General features: G+C 42.3%; 1 protein-coding gene across 2 annotated transcripts in view; it reads right to left on the bottom strand.

Moving 5' to 3' along the window:
• Positions 1-9817, bottom strand: part of LOC111874147 (protein stoned-A) — a 24726-nt gene extending 14909 nt beyond the window's left edge. For both annotated transcript variants that reach the window (XM_023869385.2, XM_023869383.2), the window contains exon 1: positions 9704-9817. The gene's annotated coding sequence lies outside the window, so the exon portion shown is untranslated. The remainder of the gene's footprint in view (positions 1-9703) is intronic.
• Positions 9818-10110: the final 293 nt, after the last annotated feature.

Here is a 10110-nt window from a genome sequence, read left to right as displayed (position 1 = left end):
GTCTTCACATCCTTCACACTGTTTCTGAATCGATGTTTCACAAGGATGTAGTCCAGCTGATGCCTCTTCCAATCCCCAGGTGCCTTCCATGTGTAAATTCTTCTCTTTGGCTTCTTGAACCAAGTGTTTGTGACAATCAGTCCATTTCGTTCACAAAAATCAATAAGCATTTGACCTCTGTGATTCCGTCTTCCTAGTCCATGTGATCCAACAATATTCTGATATGGTTCATCTCCAACAATGCTATTCTAGTCTCCAAATATGATGTTGTTTGTGTCACCTCTTCCATCTTCCTGAAGAATTTCTTCAATTGTGTCATACACTTTTTCCACTTCATCATCTTTATACTCTGATGTTGGCATGTACACTTGCATAATCAGTATATCTACCGGTTCCGCCTTTAACTTCAGAGCAATAATTCTGTCATTACAAGCAATCTTCTTCACAACACTCCTCACTACACTTTTATGCACCACTATTGCCACACCTCTTTCAGCCTGTTCACCTCCGGAATAATACACTGTATAATCACCACTTCTTACTTCATCTAGTCCTTTCCACCGCACTTCGCTGACACCTAGAACAGACACCTCATTCTTCTGCATTTCCGTTTTCAAATTCTCCAAATTGCCTCCTTGATTCAAGGTTCTTACATTCCATGTTCCAATCTTGTAGCCGTGATGTTCCTTCTGATCTTCGCACTTTTTCTTGTTGTAACGCCTGCATGACATTTCCTCTAGAAACACTCCCCCCCCCGGAGATCTAGTTCTTTTTAACTAGTTTAATCTTTGATGTTGCTGGATCTGTTATGATTCGCTTATATCCATTACTGGGCAACGGAGCTGTGAACACGAAAATATAAGAGGCTTAAACTTGGCGGTGGTCAAACTTACGACCGTTCAAGTGAATAAGTTGCCGTTGTAACATCAGATATGGAAGATAGGTATGATCTGTTCTGCATGTACTGACAGAGGACTTGTATATAGTGCAAAAGGAAGCATTTTCAATAACATGCTATATGAGCGAAAAGCCAAGCATATTCATAAGAGATAACCCCATCTTCTCGTCAGAGATAATGTTACATAAGGACTATTACAGCAAGAGTTCAGATGGGGAAAAAAATCTTTGGTCGTGGATCTCAAGGGGCTTGATGCCAAGACGAACTGATTGCCGATAAAGCGCCAGTCCTAAAATAACTCTGGCTTTGAGCTGCAAACACGCGTTCTTGACAACAGAAGACAGTGTTTTCCGTGGGGTTGGTGCCGAGGAGTTGAGTTCAGCGTTCAGCTGTGGAGTGTTAACCAGCGGGAAACGGAAGCTGGAGAATCTCCATTGCTAAGGTTCGTTACCAGGAAACGTCTTGTGAAGATACGGCAGAGGAAAGCCATTGTGGAGAGCTGGTACCAAGCACAGACTAGTGGAAACAGACTGAGAAGGCTGAAAAATGCCCCTGAAGATTAGTGACTATTAGTGACTACAGACGGGGTTCGGATTGGGGAATAGATTTATTGACCACTCACAGGTCGTAACTACAAATAACTATAAGAGTATTTCTGATTTCCACACTATAAATCACTCAACAATCAATCAAGCAACAATCCGGCGTGAAACTGACAGCAAATTTTTCAGCAAGGCTGATTTTCAACGGACTACATAATATTGTTATCCCAGAAAATAGAACTCTTCAAGACTTTTGTAATTCGTAATGAGTTAATTGGAATCACAGAACATGCATGAGAACGTCATCGAGTGCATAAATTATCGATTAATAAATAATTATGGAGTCAGCGTGTTTCAGTCTCAAACGGTGATCTTCAAGGGGGGTCCAATTTTCAAAGAACTCCATATAATTTTATACGTTTTAAATTTTTTCTTACGTGAATCATTTGAAATAGATCCCATCACAGAACATCATCATCATCATCATCATCATCATAATCATCACCATCATAGGTAAAAGAGCCCTTTTTCAGTTACAGCCTTCCTTAGAATATTCTGCCAGATTTGATCCGTTTTTCGTTTCTTCGGATTTGAAACAGTATTTTTTTTACGCAGCAAGGTCGTCAACCCTGCGTCCATCCCCCAACCTGGAGAACCATGTCCCTGTATTTATGCCTCCCAGTGACAGGGTGGCCCAGGCACCGCGTTCCCTTTTCCTGGCCCACGACACGCATGACATATATGTCTTGATATTCTTAATGTTATGTTGCAGCATCTTGACTTGACACTACATGTTTCGGCTAAATCGTCCATCTTCAGGCGGGCTGTGGAAACACGTAGAGCTCGAGGACACCAAAATTATTACATCTGTTTAACCCACATAACCGGAAGTAATCCGAGGCAGCTACACAAGAGAAACAAAACAGCTTCGCAGTGAGCAGCAGACTCCTTCATCAGAGTAACCTGTACACCTGAAGATGGCCGGTTATGCTGAAACATGTGGTGACAATAAAGAAAAATGAGTAGTAAACGACGTTGCACAGAGACTGCATAGAAGCAAAACGCGAAGTCAGATTAGTTAAAAGAAGGCGGAACTCGATCCATTTGGGACCGTGGCTCCAGTCAGCCAGTGATACTGAACGCCGACCAACATGTGATGCATTGCTTCTCAACTGGCAACCTCTTTGACACAGCTATGAGTTGGGCTGCCTATACTCCAGGCGCATGCCATTAGTACTCGGATGTAACGTATGTACTTATGTATGTATGTATGTATGTATGTATGTATGTATGTATGCGAGGGAAGTTGATAAAATCACCTAAATACAATGTAGGGTTTGAGGTTCTCACGCCGGTGGTTACGAAGAGTAGTATCTTCTGGGATATAATGGAAGGTATTCCGTTGAAAGTCAACCGGCGCTTTCAAGGAACATATCGGCTCCATCTTCAGGATCGAATAAAATGAACAAAATACCTGCGTGAAAGCAGGTGTCAAGCACGGCAGGCGATGTTCCTCCGAAACGTCTGTTGAATTCCAACGGACTACATGGCGTTGTATCCCAGGAGGTCGTTACGTCTTTTGGTGCTTTCCTGTGGGATGGTACAAGGTACAGTTCACGCAGGTACCGAGTTCCTGAAGTTACGGCCTTACAAAACTTTAGCTTTACATAACCTTAGCCAAAGTTAGTATATTTTTTCGTTTATTCGACCCTGAAAATGGAGGCGATATGTTGCGCCGAAACGTCAGTTGACTTTCAACGGACTATACGACGTTATGTTCCAGAACATAATACTCTTAACTAAATACAGTTCACTTTTGGAGCAGTTTTTATATGATATCTTTTGTGGGCTGTAGAAAAATACAATTTTTGTGTTACAGTAAGAACCTAATAATCCGAATCATAATTAGATATTGGATACTGGATAGCGTTGAATAATATGATTTAATGGATAATGAATCGAACGGGATATGGAAGGAAAAGACAGCTGTCTCATCTGAAGAAATTCCCCATCATTTGTCTGAAGGGACCTAGAAAAACCATGAAAAACCCCCCAACCAGGATAGGCAATGTCTCGACAGAGATTTGAACCAGTAAACTTCTGAACAGAGGATCGGGAGCATTACTGACGGAGCAATAAACTTCAGAGAAAAAAATTTATCACTGATCTGTAAATACCCAGTGATTATTTCTAAAATATAACGTAGCATAACCTATCACAGATCTCCGTTTAAGGCCAGTTTTGATCTGTGAACAATCAGTATGATAAGGAACGAAGCCTGGGGCAGACCTCACATCAAGGTCCAACGTCATTTTGTTTAATCTGGTAGCAGAGTGTGGAACTAAATGCCGCAGAATCAAGACAAGAATAGACAGTTTCATTGGGGTCAACTCTACACATGAACTACATGAAGTTCCACTCGTGTTTCAGTATTGATTTTGTAGCTGTAAGCTCGGCCGCCATTTTAAGGCAAAGAGACCAAAAGACAGATATTTGATATATCTCACTTCGGATTGTAATCAGTATATTCTAAAACGAATACTCGAACAAGCCTCTTTCTTAGCATTAAGATCTTTCATGTATAAAGGTTTTCTAGTTTATTTGTATTCAATAATACGTATTTCCTTCTTCTTCCTTTAGTTCAAGATGGCCACACATTCTCAGCAGTCTGCTTCATAGGTTCGTTATCACTGATAGAGGAAGGCTCATTTGTTCTCACAATATGTCATTTCACATTCAATTTTATTTTGTCATCTGAAGATACTGCATTAATCAAATGTATCTAACTTTACTTTACTCCTCAAAATTTCGGTAAATGTTCACATTTCACACCCTGGAGAGCTATGCCGGCGGTAGTTTAACTACCAGTAGGGTCATCCATGCTGGAAAGGCCAAAGGGTAGAGTCCACACTAAGAGAGATACCCTGGTCCTCCTGATTGGGGGTTGGGTATGAGGCTAACCTCATCCTGTAAAAAGAAATTTGTTCAGAAACCCAACAACCAGCCTCGGGTCATCATGCGTGGATGAATTCTTATGGCAGCACGCACTGGTTGTGGAGACCGGTTGTAGAGGAGGCTAAGGCTCACCCAGGGCTGTAGCGCCCAGTGGTAGGTAGGTAGATAGGTCCACATTTCACATCCATAATACACAGTAATTTCAACCAACCTGTGAAATTATATATTCTTGATTTCCTTGGACACATTTTCTCCATAAGATTCCATGTACACTCCATCTGCCATAGGAACGAGGGAGCATCATCATCAGTCGATGACGTAGACTGTGACGTCATCATTAGAAATTTATTAGATCCTATTTTCGGTATACTTTCGGTATTCATGCGCCGGCAGGAAGAAATTCGGACATATTTTCACAACACCTTTCTGTAGCAAGGTTGCCTACGCAGACGTATCCTAGATCGTAGAGTACATGGGCTTTAACCTTTTTATTGTTATTCTTCCTATTGACATTCCGTTCTGAATATCCCTCTCACATGTCCAATATTTGTTGTTGTTGTTGTTGTTGTCCATAAGTGCGTGTATTTAAAGGAGCCATAAATTCACATTTTGTCTCGAAATCTCCAGTTTCTTCCTCCACATCAGTGTGTTTCGTCTCATTGAAGTTATTAGAGATAACATTCTATCTACAGTGGGACCACATTGGAGCCTATTGGGTCAGCTTCAATGCAACTGCGAGAGAGAAGGACGTGGAAAGAGGATACCGTTTTTTAAATGGCTCTTCCAGCCCATTCAGGGCCACGGCCTCTTTTTCAATTCCGTAATCATTTTTCAGATACAGTAGGACTCATTGGATCAGTGCTCAGCCCGTCACGAGACCAGTATCTAAACATAGGACAGTATAGACACTTAATAAACGCATACACACACCAAACATCCATGCATTGAGTTGGATTCGAACCCATGATCCCAGTGTCCGAGCGAGGGAAGACAGTTCATGCCTTAAACCGCGCGGCTACTGCGACCGGCAAGAGGCGACCGTTACATTTATAAATTCAATTATATTATTATAACTCCAAATTTTGAGCCATAATTACAAGCCTGTGATCGCAAGGGCTTGTCAGCTTTTCGTCCTGTTCCACGCGCGAACAAGGATTTAAGCATTTCCATAGAAAAGTCGTCTGTCCGTAGCATCCAGTTGCAATGCAGTGAGACAAAGATGAACCTGCGAGTGCTGAGGATATTGATTCCTCATGTGACGTATTCATTTCCGACATCTTTGCTTAACGAAAATTAACGCTACTTAAATAATATTTATGCCAGAATTTTGTTTCAGGATTGGATATGTCAACACACTAGGCAAATTCTGGCATTATAGGCTTAGAATGTTGTAATTCAACGCATCTATACAGCGGTGGCTTCGAAGTGCTGTGTAATTATTTACTGTGTACTACTTTACGAAGCTATCAGTGTCTGGGCTATACAGCTTAGAACGGCATAACTGACGGAAGATTGACAGATCTGAGTTTTTCACGGCTGTGACTATGAAGAATGCCGTTTTCTTGGATGTGGCGTCTTGTAGATCTTGTGTGAACCGGCGATTCGGAGTAAGGTATCGCCTCCATCTTCAAGGTAGCGAAACCAGACAGTCTGCAGCTGCTCACGCTGGTTTCTCGCTCGCGGATTTTTCTACTTTGAAGATGAAGGCGATACCTTACTCCGAATCGTTGGTTCACACAAGATCTACAAGACTCCACATCCAAGAAGACGGAATTCTTCATGATGAAAGATTATTTGGAATGAACCTGAAAGGAAGAGATCGTTGGAATACTCGAAGTGTTTATTTTTCCTAAATTTGCCTAAAGGGACTGAAGAAAACCATAAAATAACTCCGTCAGGACCATCGTTTCTGACGTCATTTGAAAGCAGTACCTCCCGAATAGAAGTACAGAACTTGAACCTTACACGAACATGTTCAATGTTCAGTAAATATACCAAAATGGCAAAGATAAAGTCTTAAAATTTAGAACACCGATCACCTTATCGCTGATAATGAGTTTATATGTGAAATGTAACACATTTCCATAACCAGAAAATATAACTTCCATATAACTTAATCGTTTAGTTGGAAAAGGGAATATTTCCTTTCTCGGCCATTATAAATGTTCCTCATTTTCGAGCAACCCATCCAACTGAATCCTTTCATTACTCGCTGTAGTCCGATTTTGCTCTTATTCGTGTCCTGATTGTTGCATATCATCTCTGTTGAAATTAAATTAAATGCGAATGATTTCTGGTACACTAAACAGCCTATGCCCGTCACGGTAGCCGAGCGTTCTAAGGCATGTACTGTTTTCGCTAACTTGGAAGCCGGGATCGTGGGTTCGAATCCCACACAAGGAATGGATGTTTGGTATGTGTATGTGTTTATTCTGTGTTTGTGTTGTCCTGTGTTTAGGTAGAGGCCTGCGACGAGCTGACAACTAGTCCAAAGGAGTCCTGCCGAATTTAAAATGATCATGAAACTGAAAATCAGAGGCCAGGGCCCAAAGGGGCTGTAGAGCCAGTGATAAAAAAAAGCAGCCTACAGTGTATGCATGCAATACAGATATTTCTCTTCATTCGGAGTGTCAAGAAATTTTGCGTCCCTTATAGAATGTTCATGTCCGCTTTCTCTTAATGTTATCCTTCCATTTACTCTGGTCCATCATGCGGAAATCTTCCTTCATTTGTCCTGAATAAAAGTTTGCATGAATTTCTTACTTTTCCGTTCATGTTACATGTCCAAGTTATCTCATTATCCATGATCTGACGTTCTCAATAATATCTCGAGGAAATTACGAATTGTGAAGTTCTCTATCAGGCAGTTTTCTCCAGCCCCCTGTTACTACCTCCCCCTGATAACCAAATAATCCCTTCAGCGCCCTGTTCTCATGTACCGTCAGTCTTCTTCCCCTATTGTGAAAGTATACAATTTCTTCAACTGACTTCCAGAGGAGTGTTCATAAATTTGAGCTCAACCATGAAAATGTCTAGGCAGTAACTTATAATAGGCCACGACAGTTTTTTCACATCCCTCTCAGTTCAACATTAATTATTACCACCAGTCCGACATTTATCACCAGTTCAGTTGAGATGACGTCGCTAAATCCCCGGACGGGATTTGAACCGTGCACCTCCCGAGTGTATCTATGACATTACTGACATGCTAACCCGCTCAATGTGCGTCTCCTTTGAGATTCGATTTCAAGCTGTAAATACTGTGATGGGGCAGCTGAAAGCCGGAATAGTGAATTCAGAAAAGACGGCCATTGCTAAATAACGGATTGTTAAAACAAATTCTCGCGGCAACAAATACAAGTAACAGAATATCGGCCGTGTCTGTGCAACGGCCGGTAAACATCTTTCCCCTTAAGCACGTGACAACAATGGGGAGTCTATTGCTATGACGAATGTTACAGCTCGTTGCTACAACAATAGAAGAGGTTTTCTATGTGGTCAGTGCGGGGTCTATATAACGACAGCCTGTGGAGGGCTGTAGGGTTGTGAAACGTCGAGGATCCCACATTTTCTAGACAATCGGCTCACAGATTGCGGTGAGGTTGTCAGCCTTACGCACCGGCCGTTTTTCCCCTAAGAATATTCCTGGTACTCATTTCTGTTAGAGGCTGAGTCAACCCCACGACCACAGTGCGGCTGGAAGGATTAGGTCAATGGAAAAATTCCAATGACCAAATCGGGAATCGAACCCGCGACCTTCCGGGTTGTAGCATAGTGCCTCAACCAACTACGCCACCGCGTGCCCCCAGAGATGGCGCTATAATTAGGTGTAATTACTGGTGGTGTGTAGCCAATCATAGTCGCCGCGCGATCTAAGCCATAAACCGTCTTCGCCCATTCGAACACTGGGGTAATGGGTTCGAATCCATCTCGAGGCATGGAGGTTTGTCTACGTTTATTCTGCGTTTGTGTTGTCCTATCTAGACAGCGGCCTTGAGACGGGCTGATCTCTGTCCAAGGTGTCCTACCGATAGTCTGTAATACAAATGAAACAGATGTGAAACGAAGCGTTTCACGCATGCCCTATGCTCCAGAAGGAGCAACAGGAATATGAGTGAATGAATAAATAAATATATAAGGAATAAATAAACCCGTTCTTCCAATCCAGAATCCGCGTTATTAGCCACTAATACACGTGACAATACTGTATATGGGGGGAAGTTAGGGATTCATATTTGAAGGGCTGTCTCCGTGTCATACTTTAATCATGTAGACGTTTATTAATTTAATGCACAGAATGGTGTGTTCTGGACTGAGACACCGTGTGCACAATGTTTATTTAACGATGCTGTCACTAATTCATACTTTAAACTTCGAATGATATGATGAGACTGTATAATGAATTGGAAGTGAAGAGCGTGGAGGGTAGACGCTGTAGTCTGACTTAAGATACTGTCCCGGAATCGGGAAAACCTCCGCTTGTCGCCTCCTTCTGTTGTTTTCTTTTTGCTTAGTTTTTATTCAACCTTAAAGATGGAGGCGATATGTTCCTCCGAAACGTCCGGATTTGTTCGAATTACTTGTCGTTACAACCTAGTGACGACCAAATTCTTCTCGGTCACGACGCTCGGCGGGTCAACATCTTCCGAGTACAAGTCAGAACAATCACATGTGAGAACACCTCAAAACTTAACAACTTAACGTCGACTAGTCTGCGAGGGTTTTCATTAAGTTGGTGCCAAATTTATACACAATGACTTGACGTCTCGTAGTCTCAGATCTGTCTTTGAAGCCTAAGTTACAACATAACCTACAAAATCTATGATAATTACTATCTTTCGGAAAGTGATATAATTTCGTTGACAGGTACCAAAGTTTTGGAATAGCCTGCTGCTTTCATTTTCCACGGTAGAAGACTACCCAAAAGGTTCTCAGAGTAAATGACTACCCTGAAAATGAGGCATCAGATTCCTCCGAAATGTTGGTACCTATCTGCTACACTGCATGGCGGCACATCTCAGAGCACAATAATTTTCACTGTCACCGCTTTGAGAACCTCAAATTTTAAGACGAAATTTATGTTTCATATTCGAAAGATACCGGGTTCGAATCCATTTCGATGCCGACTTTCGTGGCCGATATTTATTGTAGTTTCCTTCAGCACTTCTAAAAACGACTGGAATAATGCAGTAAGGCAGTCGGCTGCTACCCCGTCCCTATTTGGCACTAGAAACAGCTACGTCTTTCATAGACTTCAGCAGTTGGTGCATGATAGTTACATAACCTAGTTAAAGAACAGTGTACTTACGCCAGAGGCCTCATTGGGATGGCCAAAGGCTCAGGCGACATCTCTCTGACATTGGTTTCTTCGCAGACCGCTCTTCCCTTGTCACACCTGCTCGCACTGCCAACTGCCCACTCTCCAGAATGTTCCCAGGCTCCACTTCGCGCGCGCTCTGCTGGGCGACTGCAGCACACGTATCGATTGGCAAGGCTCCTGTGGGCGGGGGCGCGTCCAAAACCGTGAACTTGCAGCGAGACATACGATTTATGTCTAAATCTTGGATTTAAATGGGGCCAAATCATAAGCGAGGCAACAGAATTAATTAAGGGTACGGTTTTCTAAGTTGTAATTCCTTGTAGTTTGGAGAGACATATCGTTTCCATCCTTAGGGTAGAAGAGTAAGCCCAGCAAGAAACGAGAAGAAGCAGGCA

This window comes from Cryptotermes secundus, unplaced genomic scaffold, assembly GCF_002891405.2.
Source record: "Cryptotermes secundus unplaced genomic scaffold, Csec_1.0 scaffold26, whole genome shotgun sequence".
Taxonomy (NCBI): domain Eukaryota; kingdom Metazoa; phylum Arthropoda; class Insecta; order Blattodea; family Kalotermitidae; genus Cryptotermes; species Cryptotermes secundus.
Note: the sequence above shows the minus strand (reverse complement) of the source record. Positions and strands in the feature narration are given on the sequence as shown.